At 40.8% G+C, this 21,277-nt stretch overlaps 1 protein-coding gene across 4 annotated transcripts in view; it reads left to right on the top strand.

The window, feature by feature from the left end:
• MOB3B (MOB kinase activator 3B) overlaps positions 1–21,277 on the top strand; it is a 233,722-nt gene that overhangs the window by 24,351 nt on the left and 188,094 nt on the right. The window contains exon 1 of one of the 4 annotated variants that reach the window (XR_012516609.1): positions 11,480–20,954. The exons of the other annotated variants lie outside the window; for them this stretch is intronic. The gene's annotated coding sequence lies outside the window, so the exon portion shown is untranslated. Of the gene's footprint in view, positions 1–11,479; positions 20,955–21,277 lie in introns of those variants that run through there. 4 annotated transcript variants of the gene reach the window in all.

Here is a 21,277-nt window from a genome sequence, read left to right as displayed (position 1 = left end):
GCAGCAATACTGCATCATAGGACTGTGGTCAAGATTAAATAAGGTAAAATAATTAAAGGGCAGAGCCCAGTGACTACCATATGGACTATGGACATATACAATAAATATTGGCTATTATGATGATGAAAAATGTGGGTAGATGAGAGGAAACATTTCAGACACAGGCAAGAGGTACATAGCCTGGGGTGGGCTTGGCCAGCTACCTGGCTCTCTTGGATGGAGGTTTTCTTCAAGTGAGTAGCAGTTGAAAGGTAGATGATGGTTGTAGAATATGTTAAACATGAATGAAGAGCCTCTACATTGGGGATATTAAATCAAGAGTCCAGGATTCTAGAAGAAAATGTAAATGAGTGATCTCTAACTTTCATTCTGGTTGAGTTTCTGTGGTTCCTCTGAGACTTCCAGTGGTTCCTGAGAAAAACTGTGGTGAATAAAAATCCCACTGTAGTAGTGACCCAGGGCTGCGGCCTGGAACACACCAGCAAAAAGGCAAAGTGTCAATGCTTCTCTGTTTTGGTAACAGCAACTCATCTGCCAAATGAAAAAAATGTTTTTGTTTCCATGTGGCAATCTGCCCAGCCATTTGATTTGACAGGTAAGAGAGAGCGTGAGGGGTAAAAAACCCATGAGTGTAATTGGTGACACATTATTTCCTGGTCATTTTTTTCTTTAGTTGTGAGAGCCAGAGTTGAAGAGAAGAAAGAGAGAGAGGAAAAAAATGGCTCTCCAGGAAATGAGTTTCCAGGCAGAGCCGAGACACCTGAAGAATGTGTCACTTCATATACTTTGCACATGTGAGTCAATAGGCAGTTTCAGGGTTTGCCAAAGTGCATCTGAGGGCTGGTGCAAGAGAAGAAACCTCTCCAGGAGAATTAATGTAATTCTGGTAAGACAGCTTCATGCATTAAGCTTTCAAGAGCCTGAGGCTCTGTGGACTTCCTGCAGAACTGTTACATGGCATTGGCCAGAGTTGAAGTGTAAGCTAGTACAGCATTCCCAACCTCTTCCTAAATTTATTTTATGTGAAAGTAAATTTAGAAAACGCACAGTTAAGCAAGTCAAAGAGGTTTCTTTACTGCAGAACATCTCAGGATCTTTGTTATGCTAATATTCCTTGTGAGTGTCCAAGAAGGAGAGTGTGAATTCAGCACTTCCCACACTCATGGGAAAGTGGTACATTTGAATGTAGAATGTATCTAGGGACTAGAGTCTTAAGCGACCCCTTGGGAAAAGCTGATTTAGGGCAGGAACATCAGGCTGTTGCTCCTTCACTCTTGCCCTTTCCTGGGGAAGTCTAGGTACAAGCAGCCTTGTCATTCTAGCAGGTGAATGCGGGACACTGTTCAGGAGAACACTCGTCCTTTGCAAAAACACGATGGAGTATGGTAGGTAAAATGATAACTTGTCAAAGATGTCCACATTCTCATCCATAAAGCCTGTGAATATGTTATCTTATGTGCCAAAAGACATTTTGTGTATGTGATTACACTGAAGATCTTGAGATGGGTGATTGTTCTGGATTGTCAGGGTGGCCCCAATGGAACCACAGGTTCCTTATGGGGAGGAGGCAGGCAAGAGAGGGTCTGAGGAGATGCAAGGACGGAAGCAGAGGTCAGAGTGATGTGGCGCCATAAGTCAAGGAATGCAGGCAGCCTCCAGAAGCTGGAAAAGGGAAGGAAGTGGATTCCCCCGGAACCTCAGCGGTAACACAGCCCTGCCACCCATTTTAGACTCCTGACCTCCAAACTGTAAGATCAACTGACGGTGTTTCAAGCCACTGACTTTGTGGTAATGTGTTACAGAAGGGATGGGAAATGGATAATGAGGTTTGATATTGGTCCCACTTTTCCTGTGTTTGAAGGCGGATAGAGTAACAGGCTCCCAGACCCCTTCTAAGGGCCTGCTCCGATTCAGGAATCTGACAGTCAAGGAAGAGGTCAACTGTAACCACCCTGTGGCTACTGTGCCCTGCTTTCTTGCTGTCCTTTATCTCCTCAAGCCGCGGGGCCAAGTATAACTCTACTACTCATATGTGCAGTGAGCAGGCCAGTCACTGACAGTCTTGGAAAGAAGTGATGTGATTGGCCACTGGTTGTGCTATGCATCTGTGATTTCTGTAGTAGTGTGGGCTGAAGAGCATACTTCATCCAGTTACTAATATAATATCCTGTGGTAACTGCGATTTGAACAGGGTTGTTGTAGGATGGGTGTTATTTAAACTGTGCTCACTGAAGTGGGTGCATATCAGAACCACGCAAAATGAGGACTGCATCTTTTAAAATCAGTGCAAATCCTGCAGTAGCATTGTTATTACTGGACTGGGAGACAAACAGCCTAGGCATGTCCTTGTGTGTCTGCTGAATACCAAAGTATAAATGTGGCGGATGCAAGCATTAGGAATGTCAGTAAGCAATGTATGAATTTAAAGTGAGCAAAGGGTAATGAAGCACTATTTGTACTTTGTGTCTGATGGTCATAGTTCACTTGTCCAGGAATCTCACTCTGAGACCCTGTGATTCCCATGTAGGAGGTTGATTAGGAACAGCTTATGGCAACAAGGACTGGCAGGGAAATGAAAGCCGGAGACCGGAACAGAGGGAGAAGATGGCTGTGGTGCACAGGGGGCTCTGGAGCTCGGACAGCCTCAAGAGTGGTCCAGAATTAAGGCAAGGGGGCAAGCCCTTTTCGTTCTTCCGTCAGCCAGTCATTGACTGTGGTTGCCCAACCCCCAGAGGGCGGACTCCCTCCAGGGAGATGGCGCTCTCTAACTAAGCATGCTTCTTTGAGAGGTCCTCAGAGGAGAGCTAACACTTTCAACTGGGAGAACAAATGCCCTAGTCCTAAAGGAATCAGATGGCACATTACAGGGTCCACTACACTGATTATCCTATGATTCCGGTGCCACTGGACAGCCAAACTTTACAGAGGGTTAATCAGTATTTTAGCAAGGTTCAAGTCAGAATCTGGGGCAAAGTATGCAGGAAGAAGAGACAGGAGCACAGGACACCTGACCCAGGCTGCTGCTGACGGAGAAGGCAGGGCCACCTTCTAGGACAGAGTGGCCACATCTCCAACCCAAAGAACAGCAGACAGTGGGGACTGGATCTGCCTCCACTTTGATTTTCATTTATAGTAACTTGTTAATTTAAGAGAAGTTCATGGTCTTGTTACTTTTTTTTGTTTGTTTAATATATTTTATTACACTTTAGGCTCTGGGGTACGTGTGTAGAACATGCAGGATTGTTGCATAGGTACACACATGGCAATGTGGTTTGCTGCCTCCATCCCCGTCATCTGTATCTGGCATTTCTCCCCATGTTATCCCACCCCAACTCCCTACCCCGCACTGTCCCTCTAGCCCCCCTCAACAGACCCCAGTGTGTGATGCTCCCCTACCTGTGTCCATGTGTCCTCATAGTTCAACACCCGCCTATGAGTGAGAACATGGTGATGTTTGATTTTCTGTTCTTGTGTCAGTTTGCTGAGAATGATGGTTTCCAGATTCATCCATGTCCCTACAAAGGACACGAATCTTCATTTTTTATGGCTGCATAGTATTCCATGGTGTATATGTGTCACATTTTCCTTGTCCAGTCTATCATCGATGGTTCCAGGTGTTTGCTATTGTAAACAGTGCTGCAGTGAACATACGTGTTCATGTGTCTTTATAACAGAATGATTTATAATCCTTTGGGTATATACCCAATAATGAGAATGCTGGGTCAAATGGAATTTCTATTTCTAGGTCCTTGAGGAATTGCCACACTGTCTTCCACAATGGTTGAACTAATTTACACTCCCACCAACAGTGTAAAAGTGTTCCTATTTCTCCACATCCTCTCCAGCATCTGTTGCTTCCAGATTTTTTAATGATCGCCATTCTAACTGGCTTGAGATGGTATCTCAATGTGGTTTTGATTTGCATTTCTCTAATGACCAGTAATTATGAGCATTTTTTCATATGTTTGTTGGCCTTATATCTGTCTTCTTTTGAAAAGTGTCTGTTCATATCCTTTGCCCACTTTTTTTTTTTTTTTTTTTTTTTTGAGACAGAGTGTCGCTCTTGTTACCCAGGCTGGAGTGCAATGGTGCGATCTCGGCTCACCGCAACCTCCGCCTCCTGGGTTCAACCACCGCCTCCTCCGCCTCCTGCCTCAGCCTCCTGAGTAGCTGGGACTACAGGCACGCGCCACCATGCCCAGCTAATTTTTTGTATTTTTAGTAGAGACGGGGTTTCACCACATTGACCAGGATGGTCTCGATCTCTCGACCTCGTGATCCACCCGCCTCTGCCTCCCAAAGTGCTGGGATTACAGGCTTGAGCCACCGCGCCCGGCCCTTTGCCCACGTTTGAATGGTTTTTTTTTTTTTCTTTTTGTAAATCTATTTTAGTTCTTTGTAGATGCTGGATATTAGCCCTTTGTCAGATGGGTAGATTGCAGAATTTTTTTCCCGTTCTATTGGTTGCTGGTTCACTCTAATGATTGTTTCTTTTGCTGTGTAGAAGCTCTGGAGTTTAATTATATCATATTTGTCTATTTTGACTTTTGTTGCCAGTGATATTGGTGTTTTAGTCATTGCCTATGCCTATGTCCTGAATGGTTTTGCCTAGATTTTCTTCTAGGGTTTTTATGGTGTTAGGTCTTATATTTTAGTCTTTAATCCATCTGGAGTTAATTTTAGTGTAAGGTGTCAGGAAGGGATCCAGTTTCTGCTTTCTGAACATGGCTAGCCAGTTTTCCCAACACCATTTATTAAAGAGCGACTCCTTTCCCCATTGCTTGTTTTTGTCAGGTTTGTCAAAGATCAGATGGTTGTAGATGTATGGCGTTGCCTCCGAGGCCTCTGTTCTGTTCCATTGGTCTCTATCTCTGTTTTAGTACCAGTACCATGCTGTTTTGATTTCTGTAGCCTTGTAGTATAGTTTGAAGTCAGGTAGCATGATGCCTCCAGCTTTGTTCTTTTTGCTTATAATTGACTTGGCTATGCGGGCCCTCTTTTGGTTCCATATGAAGTTTAAGGTGTTTTTTTCCAGTTCCATGAAGAGGGTCATAGGTAGCTTGATGGGGATAGCATTGAATCTACATATTACTTTGGGCAGTATGACCATTTTCACAATTTTTATTCTTCCTAACCATCAGCATGGAATGTTTTTCCATCCATTTGTGTCCTTTCTTATTTCCTTGAGCAGTGGTTTGTAGTTCTCCTTAAAGAGTTCCTTTGTTAGTTGTATTTCTAGGTATTTTATTCTCTTTGTAGCAGTTGTGAATGGGAGTTCGTTTTTGATTTGTCTCTCTTTAAGTCTGTCATTGGTGTGTAGGAATGCTTGTGATTTCTGCACATTGATTTTGTATCCTGAGACTTTGCTGAAGTTGCTTATCAGTTTCAGGAGATTTTGGGCTGAGACAATGGGGTCTTCCAAATATACAATCATGTCATCTGCATTAGAGACAGTTTGACTTCCTCCTTTTTAATTTGAATACACTTTATTTCTTTTTCTTGCCTGATTGCTCTGACTAGAACTTCCAATACTATATTGAATAGGAGTGATGAGAGAGGGCATCCTTGTCTAGTGCCAGATTTCAAAGGGAATGCTTCCAGTTTTTGCCCATTCAGTATGATATTGGCTGTGGGTTTGTAATAAATAGCTTTTGTTATTTTGAGATATGGTCCATTGATACCTAGTTTATTGAGAGTTTTTAGCAAAAAGGGCTGCTGAATTCCGTCAAAGGCCTTCCCTGCATCTATTGAGATAATCATGTGGTTTTTGTCTTTGGTTGTGTTTATGTGGTGAATTATGTTTATAGACTTGTGTATGTTGAACCAGCCTTGCATCCTCAGGATGAAGCCTACTTGATCATTGTGGATAAGCTTTTTGAAGTACGATTGCAATTGGTTTGCCAGTATTTTATTGAAGATTTTTGCATCTGTGTTCTTCATGGATATGAGCCTGAGGTTTTCTTTTCTTGTTGAATCTCTGCCAGGTTTTGGTATCAGGATGATGTTGGTCTCATAAAATGATGTGGGAATGATTCCCTCTTTTTGGATTGTTTGGAATAGTTTCAGAAGGAGTGGTACCAGCTCCTCTTTGTATGTCTGGTAGAATTTGGCTGTGAACCCATCTGGACCTAGGCTTTTTTTGGTAGGTAGGCTATTAATTGCTACCTCAACTGCAGCCCTTGTTATTGTTCTAGTCAGGGTTTCGAATTCTTCCTGGTTTAGGCTTGGGAGGGTGCAAGTGTCCAGGAATTTATCCATTTCTTTCAGATTTACCGGTTTATGTGCATAGAGTTGTTTATAGTAATCTCTGATGGTAGTTTGTATTTCTGTGGAATCTGTGGTGATACCCCTTTTTCGCTTTTTATTGCATCTATTTGATTCTTCTTTCTTTTCTTTTTTATTAATCTGGCTAGCAGTCTGTCTATTTTGTTGATCTTTTCAAAAAACCAGCTCCTGGATTTGTTAATTTTTTGAAGGGTTTTTTATGTCTCTATCTCCTTCAGTTATGCTCTGATCTTAGATATTTCTTGTCTTCCACTAGCTTTTGAGTTTTTTTTTTTTATCTTTCTCCTCTAGCTCTTTCAATTTTGATGATAGATGTCAATTTTAGATCTTTCCTTGCTTCCCCTGTGGGCATTTATTGCTATAAATTTTCCTCTAGACACTGCTTTAAATGTGTCCCAGAGATTCTGGTATGTTGTGTCTTTGTTCTTGTTGGTTTTGAAGAAAATCTTTATTTCTGCCCTCATTCATTGTTTATCCAGTCAACATTCAAGAGTCCGTTGTTCAGTTTCCATGAAGTTGTGCTGTTCTGAGTTAGTTTCTAAATCCTGAGTTCTAATTTGATCACACTGTGGTCTGAGAGATTGTTATGATTTCCATTCTTTTGCATTTCCTGAGGAGTGATTTACTTCCAATTATGTCGGTCAGTATTAGAGTAGGTGTGATGTGGTGCTGAGAAGAATGTATATTCTGTGGATTTGGGGTGGAGAGTTCTGTAAATGTCTATTAGTTTTACTTGGTCCAGATCTGAGTTCAAGTCCTGGATATCCTTGTTAATTTTCTCTCTTGTTGATCTGTCTAATATTGACAGTGGGGTGTTAAAGTCTGCCACTATTATTGTATGGGAGTCTGAGTCTCTTTGTAGGTCATTAAGAACTTGCTTTATGTATCTGGGTGCTCCTCTATTGCGTGTGTACATATTTTGGATTGTTAGCTCTTCTTGTTGCATTGATCCTTTTATCATTATGTATTGCCCTTTGTCTCCTTCGATCTTTTTTGGTTTAAAGTCTGTTTTATCAGAGGCTGGGATTGCAACTCCTGCTTTTTTTTTGCTCTCCATTTGCTTGGTAAATCTTCCTCCATCCCTTTATTTTGAGCCTATGTGTGTCCTTGCACATGAAATGGGTTTCCTGGATACAGCACACCAATGGATTTTGACTTTTTAATCAATTTGCCTGTCTGTGTCTTTTGATTGGGGCATTTAGCCCATTTACATTTAAGGTTAATATTGTTATGTGTGAATTTGATCCTGCCATTTTGATACTGGCTGGTTGTTTTGCCCATTAGTTGACACAGTTTCTTCATTGTGTCAATGCTGTTTACCTTTTGGTATGGTTTTGGAGTGGCTGGTACTGGTTGTTCCTTTCCATGTTTAGTGCTTCTTTCAGGAGCTCTTGTAAAGCAGGCCTGGTGGTGATGAAATCTCTGAGTAATTACTTGTTCGTAAAGGATTTTATTTCTCCTTCGCTTATGAAGCTTAGTTTGGCTGGATATGAAATTCTGGGTTGAAAGTTCTTTTCTTTAAGGATGTTGAATGTTGGCCCCCACTCTCTTTTGTCTCTTAGGGTTTCTGCAGAGAGATCTGCTGTGAGTCTGATGGGCTTCCCTTTCTGGGTAATGCGACCTTTCTATCTGGCTGCCCTTAGCATATTTTTCTTTCATTTCAACCCTGGTGAATATGATGATTATGTGCCTTGATGTTGCTTTTCTTGAGGAATATCTTTGTGGTGTTCTCTGTATTTCCTGGACTTGAATATTGGCCTGCCTTTCTAGTTTGGGGAGTTCTCCTGGATAATATCCTGAAGAATGTTTTGCAGCTTGGATTCATTCTCTCCATCACATTCGGTTACATCTATCAAATGTAGATTAGGTCTTTTCACATAATCCCATATTTCTTGGAGGATTTGTTCATTTCTTTTTACTCTTTTTTTCTCCTATCTTGCTTTCTCATTTTATTTCATTGCATTGATCTTCTATCTCTGATATCCTTTCTTCTGCTTGGTCAATCGGCTATTGAAATTTGTGTATGCTTTGTGAAGTTCTTGTGTTGTGTTTTTCAGCTCCATCAATTCCTTTATATTCTTCTCAAAGCTGTTTATTCTTGTTAGCATTTCGTCAATCCTTTTTTGAATATTCTTAGTTTCTTTGCATTGGATAGAACATGTTCTTTTAGCTCAGAGAAGTTTGTTATTACCCATTTTATGCAGCCTATTTCTGTCAATTCATCAGACTCATTCTCCATCCAGCCTTGTTCCCTTGTTGGTGAGAAGTTGTGATCCCTTGTAGGAGGAGAGGCATTCTGATTTTGGGTGTTTTCACCCTTTTTTTGCTGGTTTCTTCCCATCTTTGTGGATTTATCTACCTGTGGCCTTTGTAATTGGTGACTTTTGGATGGGGTCTCTGAGTGGATGTCCTTTGTGTTGATGATGAAGTTCTTTCTGTTTTTCAGTTTTCCTTCTAACAGTCAGGTCCCTTTGCTGTAGGACTGCTGTGGATCCACTCCAGACCCTTTTTGCCTGGGGATCACCTGCAGTGGCTGCAGAACAGTAAGGGTTGCTGCCAGTTTCTTCTTCTGTTATCTTTGTCCCAGAAGGATACCCGCCAGAAGTCAGCCTGAGCTCTTTTTCATGAGGTGTCTCTTTGGGTATACGGGGGTTGGGGAGCTGCCAGAGGAGACAGTCTGTCCCTTATAGGAGCTCAAGTGCTGAGCTGTGAGCTCCATTATTCCGTTCAGAGCTGCTGGTCAGATATGTTTAAGTCTGCTGCAGTGGAACTGATAACCACCTTTTTCCCCCAGGCGCTCTGTCCTGGGATGGTGGGGCTTTATTTATAACTTCCTAGTGTACTGCTGCCTTTTTTCAGAGATGCCCTGCCCAGTGAGGAGGTAGCCTAGTCAGTCTGCCAGCAGAGGCATTGCTGAGCTGCCATGGGCTCTGCCCAGCTGCTGTGTGAATTTCCTCGCAGTTTTGTTTATAGAGGTATAGTTAGAACTGCCTTGGTAATGGCCGTCTGCCTAAGTAATGGTGGTCTGCCTAAGTAATGGCACACTGTTTCGGTAATGGTGGACTGCCTGGGTAATAGTGGACTGCCTTAGTAACAGCAGACTGCCTTGGTAGTGGTGGACTGCCTTAGTAATGGTGGACTGCCTTGGTACTGATGGATTGCCTCAGTACTGAAGGATACCCTTCTCCCTACAGAGCTGGACCATCCTGAGTCTAGCTGTGCTTGCTGTGAAACTCTCAATCCATAGCATTTCAGATAGCTGGTCTTTGTGGGGGTGGGACCCGCTGAGCCAGATCACCTGGGTCCCACTTTTTTTCAGTTGAATGGGCGACTCTGTCTCCCAGGCATTCCAGGCACCAGTTGAAACCACAGCCCAGATTTGTATGAGTTTTTGTGTGGAGACCCACTGCACTGTGCTGGAGACTTGTGGTGCTTCTCCACCTGGGAATCTCCTGGTCTGTGGGCAGTAAAAACTCATTTGGAAATGCGGTAATCAGTCACCCTCTGTGTTCTCACGGGGAACTGCACTCTAGAGCTGGTCCTATTGGGCCATTTTGGCTCGTCCCACTGGTCTCGTTACTTTATCTTATCTTGCTCTTTTAGGGCATTTGGGCTCTGAATTGGAGCAGATGGATAGGACGAGAACTTGAAATGAGAAGTACTAGATTTTACATTTGTGGTCAAATTTTCCTCTAGTAAAATACAGGTACCTTGTAAAAGCAAGTTGAAATTGTTTCAACTCCCAGTCCTTCCCTTGCCCTCCTGTTTTCTTCTGAGTCTTAAACCCCACATATATATCATGTTCTTTCTCCAGTTTAGTCACCCCTAGCTTTTTATTTGCAGAGAATTAGGTGCTTGAAGTCTGCTCCCACTTCACTGAATTGGGAAACAATGAAGTCAGCACCTCTCATTCTCTGAACTCACACTTAATGGCTTTGAGAAACTACCTCTCCCTGCCAAGCAAAAGGTCTGCAGATCTCTGAGGGAGGTTGCTAAGAATTCAGCAGGGAGATGAACAGGATAATAGAGGACTTTGTCACAAAGGCTGACACCATATTTTAGATATGCTGATCTTAACACTTAGGCTAGAAACTGGATAAAAAGAGATTTGTGCCTACTTTCTTGTGACATTCTCTTTAGAAAGACTGAAGCTACTCTAGTCTGTAAAAATTTAGTTTGGGCATCCTGGTGGATTGAGGGCTTAGAAGCCACAACACAAAACTTGTCATATGGAGGACCAAGTCTGACCCTTTAGTAGTGGTGGCCTGGAGAGGCTGTGTTAAGAAAGATTCTAAAGCTGGAAAAGCTTCAGTCTGCTGCTTAGCTGAGGGCTGCCCTGGCCATATGCCTGGGGAAGAGAGGGACACCTGATGTGTACTTGGCCATCTCAGGACTATAGTCTTCACACACAGTCCTCAGTTGGCTGACAGGTGTTTTTGTGTTTAAAAACTATATCCAGTGTATATCTTTAATCTGGTGTGGAGTATTGTGTAGTTTGTGAATTATTCAGAGTAAAATGCTATATACAGGATGATAAAGAGGTAGCTATCTAGTCCCTAGACTTTACAGGAAGAGTGACAGATAAATCCTAAATAAGTATATGAATAGGGTAGAGATAGTTGGAATTAGTATTAAATATTATTTGGTTTGATATTGTATAGGAGACCTAGATCAATGACTCAGGTCCTAAAGGGCTGGACCTGAGGATATAAAGATTGCTGTTGTTTTGAAATGGAGAATTCTCTCATCACCTCATTTGATCTGACAGTAGTCAATGAAGTATGTAAGTCGAGCTTGCAGTACTGTGCTTAGCAAATCATGACTGGAAACTGAAGATCTATCAGATTTATAGGAAGAAGGATGCTGTATATATGGAAGAAAAATAAGGGGTGAATTGATAGCAAAAAAAAGGGAAGGACAAACAGGGCCAGATTCCAGTCTTTGCCATGGTTGTTGAGAGTGGTTTTTCCTGAAACAGCATCAAGGACTACAAGTAAAACTTGAACTTTAATATTTAAAATTCCTTTTGCCTAATAACTTCTCTTTTTTGTCAAGCAAACAAAAGGCTGCCCTAGCAGTTTCGATTCTCTGACCTTCCCTTGCTGGAAGTTCATTACGTCGCTTACGTAGATCCCTATCTCACAAATACTGCTTTTTTTTTTTTTTTTTTTTTTTTTTTTTGGAGACTGAGTCTTACTCTGTCGCCCAGACTGGAGTGCAGCGGCGCGATCTCTGCTTACTGCAACCTCTGCCTCCTGGGTTCAAGTGATTTACCTGACTCAGCCTCACAGGTAGCTGGGATTACAGGCACATACCACCATACCTGACTAGTTTTTGTACTTATAGTGAGACAGAGTTTCGCCATGTCGGCTGGCCAGGCTGGTTTCCAGCTCCCAACCTCAGGTGATCTGCCCACTTCGGCCTCCCAAAGTGCTGGGATTATAGGCATGAGCCACGGCACGCAGCCCTAAAATAGCACTTTTTAAAAGGTCCTATTGCTGGTTGGTGTTTTAAATGATGACTTCTTTGATCTAAGTAAGGGCACTTGTTTGTGCTTTCTGCAATTTGGATAGCACGATAAGCCAGTTTTATGAAGGAATTTTTCATTTTTCACAAGACACCTTATATATCTGAAAGTCACAGGGTTTTCCTCCAACCCCCTACCCAGCACAGGGAATTTAAAACACAGAAAGAAACTAAAGAAGGTGAACCAGATTCAATTCAAGTGAATTTTAGTTCTGGATTTCTGCCATAAACACTTTAATGGTGATTGTTAACCATTATTTATAAGTTATTGATAGCTCTGAGGTCTAGTCAAACCTTCCACAACATTTAACAACAATATTTTTTTTTTTGAGACTGAGTCTTGCTCTGTTGCCAGGCTGGAGTGCAATGGTGAGATCTTGGCTCACTGCAACCTTTGCTTCTCTGGTTCAAACGATTCTCCTGTTTTGGCCTCCTGAGTAGCTAGGACTATAGGTGCGCACCACCATGCCCAGCTAATTTTTGTATTTTTAGTAGAGACGGGGTTTCACCGTGTTGACCAGGCTGGTCTTGAACTCCTTACCTCGTGATCTGCCCGCCTTGGCCTTCCAAAGTGCTGGGATTACAAGCTTGAGCCACCAGGCCTGGTCAACAAGATGTATTTAAGTTAGATGTTAAAAACATAAATCTAACTTGAGACTGAAATTTAAGTTAGATGTTAAAAACAGAAATCTAACTTTGTGTAAGACTAATTGAAAGGTTGATTGTAGATGAAAAATTCATAAACATTTAGTGATAGCTGTACATTTCATTTCAACATAAAACAATATCAAAATTATAATTCTGTCTAATTTACATTAATATATAAGAATGTTCTCAAAGTTGCAAACAATATCTAGAAAAAGTGATTGTCCCAAAGTTCAGATCCTTCAGTATTAGATACATGGTTTTTCTGTACTAGTGCAGAAAAAAATACCAAAAGCCATTCATTTCCTGCTTTGACTTGTCCTTCAGAAGGTGGGATGGTTGTGTGGAATGACTCATTTCCTTCACAAACTGGGAGTTGCCATTCTAATGAGAAATGGCAGTGTGGAAAGCAAATTAGTAAATATTAAAGTATCAGTCCTGGGAAATGGGGGCTGTTCATTAATTTGGACAGCCTGTGAATATTTGAATTACTCATTTTGAAATATACATTGGATTAGGTGTGATTAATATTCCAGTTGTTAAAAACAGATAAAGATGTCTTTATCTGACACATTTCCTTTCCATGAGTTTTAAATGAGAACCTGAGATCATTTTACTGGGAATATTATAAAAGTAATTTGCTTACATGATGACTTGGTTCATGAACCTAATAAGCTTGCTTTCTTGGTCAATCTTTAGAGAAGGTTTTTATTTGATTGTTGAATCATAAAGAGACAGAACTCTTGCGTTCCACCTTCATCGTCTGACTTTTCCATGATTTTTCTTTATTCCTCAGTCTCTTCATACATAAAAGAAATGCATCAGCAGTGGCTCTGAGGTACAAAAATAAATATAATTGTCAACATTTAAATTGTAAAACTCTAGTAGATTATTCTTATTTTAATTAAATGAGGAAAATAGACCCAAAATGATTTTAGGAGCTGATTCATGTAAATTGGTCAGGCAGTTTAGAATTTAAATTCATGGTTCTTTTCTACTGAATTTATTGGATGATAATTTATGCATATACAGATAAATTTGGTGCACTTTAAAATGTGCTTAAAAAATCCTGTGTTAAGGTTCTGTTCTTCCGAAATCAGAGGTCACAAGCTAGAAGTCGACAGGCCTATTTTGGCCCACAGAAATGTTTTGTTTGCTCATAGAAAGTGTTGATTTTTCTTCTAAGTTCTTTTAAGTTCTCAACCTATAAAAATACTTATAGGCTGTATAAAAATATAAGGGTACTGCTACCTTGGAGCAAAAGGGATTTCACATAAAAATGGATTTCCAATTACTCTTTTTTTTTTTTTGAGACGGAGTTTCGCTCTTGTTGCCCAGGCTGGAGTGCAATGGCGCATTCTTGGCTCACCGCAACCTCCGCCTCCTGGGTTCAAGCAATTCTCCTGTCTCAGCCTCCCAAGTAGCTGGGATTACAGGCATGTGCCACCACGTCCGGCTAATTTTTTGCATTTTAAGTAGAGATGGGGTTTCACCATGTTGGCCAAGGTGGTCTCGATCTCTTGACCTCGTGATCCACCCTCCTCGGCCTCCCAAAGTGCTGGGATTACAGGCGTGAGCCACCGCGTCCGGCCCCCAATGACTCTTAAAGAGTCAGAAGATCCAGCAATGTTGGGTCTTCATCTCTATGTAGCAGGTGCTGCTAGCACTGAATAACTTGCCCCTTTCAGTGGTGTATGTGCCTCAGCACCAATGGTTTCTGGGATGAGACCCCAGTACTACAAATCAGGGTTTTCTCTGTTGACCTAGATGAGAAAATTCTGACATTGAGAATAAACAGTTTAAGCATCGTTATTAAGTGGTATTTGGATTCAAAGAGATTAGGTACATGAACAAAACCTCGGGTACTGCTACCTTGAACTTCTTTTAGTAAGAAGTAAGTCCTTCTAACTTTCCTCTGCTTTCTTTTAAGTTTGTCCAAAGGGGCATTTGCAAAGGGATTACCAAGACCATGGCAGAACCAGCCTGCCCCTCCCTAACACAAACATCACACGCTTTTTTCCAACAGCTCCTCTAATTAAAGGTCTCTCACGGCTCATACGACTCCGAACGCTAATTAAACAATGCTCACCCTTGTACCTCCCAGTAGATTGGGGAGTAGCTTGGCAAACGATGTGATTGATATGAAAAGTAGCAACGTATTTTTAAGCACTTTTAGCACTGTTGTTACTCTGTGAGGCACAAGCTTTCAACACAGTGGCCTTTTATCTTCTGTGCTTTTGGAGTGTGAGAACATCATGGAGGCTACATGCACCACAGCGTTCCTGTGGGCTGGGAATCAAGGCCCGGAGAAGGGGGTGGGCAGCAGGGGAGTGACCGTGCAGGGAGAGGGAGTTGGCAGCTGTCATTTGAATAGCATTTCCCTCTTCTATTATCCTGCGTCCAAATGCTCCGTCTATTCATATTCATGGTTTCTATCACTGTGCATAGCACCAAGGCCAGCTTCCTTTTCATGTTTCATTTTCTTGTCTTTCCTGGAGTTTCATTTTGATTTACTAAAAATCAGTGGGCTGCTTTCGAACGAGGATCAGCTAATAGAAACTGTAGCTAGTTGGTAGAGAATCTACTGGGAGGAATTTATTTAAATACAAGAAGTTAAAGCCAAATGTATGTGGTAAGTTTTTGTTCATCGGTGTTAATTTCATTAATTTCCTACTAATCTAGTGATTAACTCCACATGTAGGAAGACCATATTCACATTGCCAAGAAAAAGAAATAAGGACAAAATTTTATATTTTAATTACAAAGTAATATATATTTAATTTAGGACATAAAAAACTGTAAAAATTTAGGAAAGTACAGAAAAGAAATTAAAACCATCCTATCTAAACATAATTGTTATTAAATTTTGAGTTTATTTCTTTACAGCCAAATATATTTGTTTATTTTTTAGGAAATTGTGATAATTCTAGAAATAATTCTTCATTGTCTGCTTATATGTGTGTAATACTAAATCATAAATATTTTAATATCTTTAAATATTTTATTAAAGCCTTTCATGTGTCTATGTAGAATTTCATAACATGGCTACTCAATGATTTTTGGAAAGTTAGGTGTTTCTGAATTTAAACAATAAACAGTGTTGTGATAAAGACATTCACAAGCTTTCACATCTAAGCTTTGTGAAAATACATGATTATTCCTTAGGAAAATTTCCCAGAAGTGATTTGTGAGTCAAAAGGTAGCTGGGCTTTCAAGTGACCTCTACAAAGGTTGTTGGAATTGAACCTCTCTGATGTATGAGGGCACCAACAGGGAGTTTTTCTAAGAATATCCTTCCGGGAAGCTACTCAGAATATTATTTGACTGCTTTTGTTGAGGTATTTTTTACTCTATGAAGACTAATCACTTGCTGAGTTTCTTGGAATATAGGAAGAGGAGAGTGGAACGCTGCCAACTTTGAAAATGTTTGGGAAAAGTATGGGCCATCTTAACCATCATTTTAATTAACATTTGTTTTAGATCGTGCATGGGAAACCAGCTCTTCCGGAGGAAAACATTAATGTCTGCTGGGGAACGTGTATGTGCTTTGGGAACCCTTGGAATGAAGAAAATAAAATGTTTAATAACAATAGCATAATGAGGCCACAGGAGTGCTGAGGAACAATTTTAAAGTTCTTCAGAAGCCTAGGGAGAGTTTAGAGTGGATGGATTCCTTTACTGACAAAAGACAAATATGTTGGACTGCTTGGGATGACTCAATTAAACCAGAGCACTCCAGCCTGGTGACAGAATGAGGTTCTGTCTCAAAAAAATAACAATAATAAAAAGAAGTTGAGATTATACTGTGCGTATATATAATGTCCCAGTTTGCAACAAAAGAGCCATAGGAAGCCTGGTCCTGAACTGACCAATCGAAGAGAACTTGAGGCTCTAATGAGAAGAATGCATGCTGTGTACACAGATCACGTTTGAGCAAGTGCTTCCTATTGTTGTCCAGTGAAACTTAATATTTCCAGTGGTCCTTCTGAGTTTAACAGGTTTCTAACTTCTGGCAATAAAACCAGACTTTGCTACAGTGGTTTACTTGGCAAAGTTAATCTCCACTTGCTTCTGCAATAGGATTACTCATGTAAACACAGCATGACTTAACTGTAAAAATGGACACTGATGTGACAACTCAGTTGGAAAACTTGCTGTATTTTTGTCATAAAAGTAATGAGAGGTTTTTGCTTGTTTGTTTTTTGTGATATTGCTTAGAAAACCTTTAAACTGGTATTGCATAGAGAGATAACGCTTCTGCATGCCTTGGAAGAGAATCTATGCTAATTACAGTAATACGCTGTCAGCATGATTGTTTTGTAAGAGATGTTGTCCTAGTGATACGCTGGCTGGGAACTGTAGTTCCTGTTCCCCCAGGATAGGAGATGTCTCTTGAGAGGAGAAGGTATTTCTGGGTCTTATTTTTTTGTAATGTAACAGTAAAGGGAACTCTTAAAACTTTATGTTTCTAAAGTGAATGTCCAGGATTAATCTTTCCTGACGGTTCTCTTGCCTGAATATCAAACTCAATAAAGCACTTAATACTCTCAACACTGGTAATATATGAAGTTAGTCCAGTAATTTGGAAACAGGAAGTTTGAACCCATTTAGACTTTAATACACTAACCAATAGTAGTTTCCCTCAATTTCATTCATTACATGAATTTCATACATTCATGGATTCATTACTTTGTTCATTTATTTACACATAAGTTGAATTGAGTTTCTGAATTGAGTTCAGCAGTCCTTAGGGGCCATCAGGATGGGCTCCTTGTCTTCAAGGAGCTCCCAGCCTAGTGGAACAGGCATGAGAAAACTAATAACAGTGTGGCACAAGCTGTGGTGAAAACATCCCCCATGCATGCAGGAACAGGGATACAGTAGCTAACCCTGCGTCAAAGTCCCTCCTGGCTCCCTTAGCTCCTTTCATTTTATTTATTTATCTATTTATTCATTTATTTTGGAGACAGGGTCTCACTCTGCTACCAGGCTGGAATATGGTGGTACAATCATGGCTCACTGCAGCCTTGGCCTCCAGGGCTCAGATGATCCTCCTGCCTTAGCCTCCCAAGTATCTGGAACTGTAAGTGTACACCACTGTGCCCAGCTAATTTTTAAAAATTGCTTGTAGAGACAAAGTCTCACCAGGTTGCCCAGGCTGGTCCTGAACTCCTGGGCTTAAGTGATCCTCCCACCTCAGTCTCCTAAAGTGCTGGAATTACAGTGTGAGCCACCTTGCCCGGCCCATTTTATTTTAATTTATAGCTGTTTTACCCTACCTTGCCACTCTGATTGTGGCCCACAGACTAGCAGCATCGGCATCACCAGCAGTTTGTTAGAAATGCATCACCTCAACCAGACCTGTTAAATCACACTTTACATTTTAAAAAGATTTCAGGATCCAAATTTTGTCACATGATCACAACTCTTACGTAGAATGGGGAAGGGGTGACACTGTTAGAAATGTATGTTCTTGGCCAGTCACAGTGGCTCATGCCTGTAATCCCAGTACTTTGGGAGGCTGAGGCAGGCAGAGCATGAAGTCAGGAGTTCAAGACCAGCCTGGCCGATATAATGAAATCCCGTCTCTACTAAAAATACAAAAATTAGCTGGGCGTGGTGGCACGCACCTATAGTCCCAGCTACTTGGGAGGTTGGGGCAGAAGAATCGCTTGAACCCAGGAGGCGGAGGTTGCAGTGAGCCGAGATCGCACTACTGCACTCCAGGCTGGGAGACAAAGCGAGATTCCGTCTCAAAAACAAAAATATATGTTCTTACATAAATTGAGTAGAGTGAGCCCACACTTGATCAATGTGTACTGGAATGATTTAGTAATAATAGCTTCCTTTATTATGTATCTATTGTTTGACAAGCGTGGGGCTGCTAAGTAGCTTAGAATGTGATCTTACTCATTTCCTTCTACAGCCTGTAAGATAGGAATATTTATCCCCATTTTGCACACTAGAAAACAGAAGTTCGTAGAGGTTAATAGATATGTCCAGGCCACGCAGCAAGTAATAGCTTGAACCAGAATTTAAATGCAGGATTGCTTCGTTCCAAAGCTTTGCTCTTTCCCCAACACGGACTCCCAAATATTGGAGACATATTTCTGAAAGCGTGCTTCATGCTTAGTTTCCTTTTATCTGTCAGTTTCATGACAGAAACTTAGTACATTAAACCCAAATAGCTCTAAAACTGGAGTTAATTACCTTCTGCTTCAGATGCAATTAGTAATTGCTCTAAACCTGCTAGCATGATGCCTGGCAGCTGCCAGTTACCAGGTGCAATTTTGGTAAATGGGTAAATCCTATTGGTCTGCTAATTTAAGGTGTTAGATATTAGATGAATTACATTACTGAAAACCTTTAGGTAGACCTCACCTTGGGAGTCATTTGGGCAGCATTTGGCTGGCAGACTACCTGTTTGATACCTGGAATACATTTTGCTATGGAATACATTTTATTCAGGGAATGCTTGGCGAAACCATTTTTTAGTGCTTTTAAAAATCTTTATTCTTAGCATTTATTTTTCTTGTCATGTTTTTATGTGTAGTCTTTTCCATTCAATTAAAGGAAAAATGTGACATTTTATCATCTTTGTAATGAGTGTGAACGTTATGCGGATATATGAAGGAAAAGTTAATCTCTTTCGTAATCCCCCTTTATTCCTACCCCACAGTGGGAACCAGCATCCACAAACTGGCTCGTATTTTCCCACACCATTCTCCTTCCTCTTGCAAACACGCACAAGCAGCTATGTGCATATACCCTGTAATTTGCTCTTAAGATGTCATGGACATCCCTCTCTACTCTCAAATCTCATTTGCCAAATTCTTTGTTCTTCACTACGGGGATTCTCAATTTGAGCAGGGGAGGGGAGTAAACTACTTTCCATTTAAGTATCTCAGATGGGACTTTAAAAGAGATAGGCCTGTAAAAGTAATGATATCAAATACAGGTGCTTAGAACAGAGGCAAATGCCTATATTGATTTTTAAGGAATTATCTTTCTAATTTAGAAGACGGGGAAAAAATGGTTGATACTGATATATGTCTTCTTCTAATCTCTAAAAATAAACAGTTTGACCATTTTTTGAGAGAAAATAGACTTCTTATGGCAGATTCAGTGCGGGCCCCAAAATGCCGTGACAGTACACTGCACGCTCATTTATCCTTGTCAGTTGCTGTGCTCTCTTGCACAACCTCAAAGCCTCCCATCATTTGTGAAGAAAGCATTTTCTTCCTTGGTAAATAACATGAATACACTTCATTTTTCTATTTTTCTAACCTTCTGGCTTATGTGGAACTGGTGCCAAATTCCTCATCATGAAGGCATCTGTTTTATATTTTGACAACAGTGATAGCTTCAAATGAACAGTTGTAAATAATATGTCTTGTTCTTTTTAGTTATGGATTGCATATTCATTTTGTTCAAAATGCATTCTCACCCTTCTGAAGAAATAATGTACATCAAAGAGGATTTTTAAAAGTATAAGACACGGGACCATTTGTTGCAGTTGTTATCACTGTTATTATCATCTTCCTCTGCCCTGGTATCCTTTATTTTCTAAATTAAAAAAAATGGCTGTGTGATGTGCTATTTGGGGCTTCGATAAATGCTTGTTTTATTCTGGTAGGTGTCATTGTTGTTACATTCTTCCTTCAAATTTGCTTTTCTGGGCTTTCCTCAGACCCTCTCTTAAGCAACCCATTGTGCCTACAGTATCGATGGCATTTATTATGTTAAACATGATTCTAGTTTCACATGGCTACATTACATTGGTGCTAAAAGCTTCAAGGTCCAATGTAAAGAGCACTGGAGTGAGAGTCAAGAAACCTAATTAGGTGGACCTTGGAAGTATTTTGCTCTGGGGCCTTATGGCAAGTCATGGAGCCTGTCGACCTCCTCTCCCACTCCTTATTCCCAACCCCTGAGCCACCCTAGCTTCCTCCCCAAGAGATCGGGTGCTTTCATACTACATCTGTTTGCACATGCTGTTTCCACTGCTTCAAATGCCCTTTTTTGTCTCCTACCAGACAAATTCCTACTCACCTTTAAATGGCCCACATTCAGATCTCATCTCCTGTGGGAAACTCTTCTTGAGTCCTTCTCTTAAATACTATTAGTTGCTTCTTAATCTGCAAGGAATCTCATAATTCCACAAACACACATAATAAGTAATACTTTTAATATTTTATGGCAGGTGTGTGAGTGTGTGTGTGTCTGCGTCTAAATCTCTCTCACTAAACCATGAGCACCTTTAAGACAGAAACTGTGTCTCCTTCATCTTTGTCTCCCCAGGGTCTAGAACTTTACCTGATACGTGGTAGGTGCTCTATAACTGTTGGCTCACTGAAGGCTTTAGCCTTAGCTTACCCATCTGTAGTAGAGGAATTGGACCAGATGCTGTTTAAGTAATGCTGTGGAATTCTGTATTTGGACAGAGACCTTGAACAAGAGGCCCACCCAGATGATGCTTTGTGTGTGCAATGCAGAAGGTGAGTGTGTTGATGGATTGATATTTGGCTGTGTCACCATTTCACAGTGGTGGGCAAAAGAGGCATATTGGCTCTTTTGAGCTTTAAGTAGCTGTTCTAATGTCTTGTTTCCCCACCTTAAAGAACATTTACTGTATATATGAATGAATCCATAAACAATATAAAGTCAAGTTTAATAGTCGTTTTCTTTTTTAGCTTACATGACTGTTTTAGAGATACATTTGTATTGATAATGTAGATAAGTTAGTGTATTCATGTATAGGCAGACATTACTTGGCATATGATAATGAGCCTAGCACCCTGTTGGACCCTCCTGCCCCCAA

This window comes from Saimiri boliviensis, chromosome 2 (assembly GCF_048565385.1).
Source record: "Saimiri boliviensis isolate mSaiBol1 chromosome 2, mSaiBol1.pri, whole genome shotgun sequence".
NCBI classification, from domain to species: Eukaryota; Metazoa; Chordata; class Mammalia; order Primates; family Cebidae; genus Saimiri; species Saimiri boliviensis.
Note: the sequence above shows the minus strand (reverse complement) of the source record. Positions and strands in the feature narration are given on the sequence as shown.